The 1,750-nt window shown below is 34.9% G+C and overlaps 1 protein-coding gene across 1 annotated transcript in view; it reads right to left on the bottom strand.

Moving 5' to 3' along the window:
* Positions 1–1,750, bottom strand: part of HELRODRAFT_158326 (hypothetical protein) — a gene marked incomplete at both ends in the record, with an annotated part of 6,467 nt that overhangs the window by 2,609 nt on the left and 2,108 nt on the right. The window lies entirely within an intron of this gene.

The following is a 1,750-nucleotide window of genomic DNA, read 5'->3' on the forward strand; positions in this document are numbered from 1 at the left end:
CAGAGATGAACGGATGAGTTATACAAAAATAAACTATATATTATTATTATTAAATGAAAATTTATAAATCGCTTTTTAATAAAATCTCAAAAGCGCCTACAATAAGTGCAAGAAAAAATAAACAAGAAAAAAGAAAGAAAGTTGTTGATTGTCACTCAGTTAAATGTCAGAACACACATATATTTAACACAAAATCAATAAATAAATAGATGACCAAAAAGAAGTAATACTAATTCAAATGACGATTTTTAGGATTTATCCACACAAGTTACGACACAAGAATTAAAACAACATAATGATAGTACTGACTAATAAAAAACATAAAAAATAAAAAAAAAATTTTTTTTCATAATCACATTTAATTACAAGAACCGAAATGCTGCTTAAATAGCAGCAACTTTAATTGTTTACGAAATAGAGGAAATGATATTCCAAGTAGACGGAGTGAGGTTGGCAAATTATTCCACACCATCGGTATAGCAACAGCAAAATTTCTTTTACCAATCACCAAGCGGGTTTGAGGAACGTCTAACAAATTCCTATTATTGGATCTCAATCCTGGATAACCAGACGTTGAATCACGTTTAGTCAATCTACCGACCAAGTACGGAGGAGCACGCCCATTTAAAACTTTGAACATCAAAACAGCAATCTTGTAGATAATTCTCTTTTCAATCGGAAGCCAGTGCAGATCCCGTAAAATCGGCGTCACATGATCAGATCTAAAACCTCCGACAACTAGCTTGGCCATGCGATTTTGAATTGACTGTAGTTTGGAGATTTCCAACATGGAGACACCGTAAAAAAGCTGTTGCAATAGTCCAGCCTCGAGTGAATAAACGCGTGAGCCAAACTCTTCAGGGTAATCTCATTAAGTGAATTTTTTATAGCCCTCATCATGCGAAGTTGTCGATGACATTCACCAGTTAGCCACTTCATGTGGCACTCCATTGTCATATTACTATCGAATACAACACCAAGATTACGAGCAACTTGACATAATTCAATCTTACTGTTGTTAATCTCAATCGAAATGAAATTTAATTTGTTTATTTGCTGCCACGTACCAATTGGCAATAACTGGGTTTTGCATTGATTCAATTTGAGTTTGTGCTTGATCATCCAAGAATCAATCGTCTCCATGCGCCGACCAAATCTTTCAAAAAGAGCTTGAAATGAAGTAGCTAGACCACTGACAATGATTTGTATGTCATCTACAAACCCATGATGCTTGAACCTGAATGAATCAATGATGTCGAAAACGTCAGCAGTGTATAGCAAAAACAGCAGCGGTCCAAGTACTGAGCCTTGTGGTACACCATGCTTTACTTCCTGAACAGATGATAAAACATCTCTGCGTAATACCTGTTGTTTTCGCGCAGAGAGATATGATTCAAACCAAATAAGAACAACACCTGAGATTCCAAAACATTGACGTAGCTTTCCAAGTAAATTCTCGTGATTAACGCAATCAAAGGCCGCACTAATATCAAGTAATGCCAAGATTGAGATATTTTGATCATCACTAGCAGCAAACAACTCAGATGAAACATCTATCAGTGCAGTCTCAGTTGAATGAAATTTTTTAAATCCTGAATGACATTTTGGTAGCAGATCATTATGATTTAAATGACAAATTAGCTGTTTGTGGACAATTCGTTCAATAACTTTTGACAAANATGTTAGATTTGACACCGGTCTATAACTTGATAAACTATTCTTGTCTAGTATCTGCTTTTTTTAACATCGG

The sequence above is a fragment of the Helobdella robusta genome (genome assembly GCF_000326865.2).
Source record: "Helobdella robusta unplaced genomic scaffold HELROscaffold_1, whole genome shotgun sequence".
Taxonomy (NCBI): Eukaryota; Metazoa; Annelida; class Clitellata; order Rhynchobdellida; family Glossiphoniidae; genus Helobdella; species Helobdella robusta.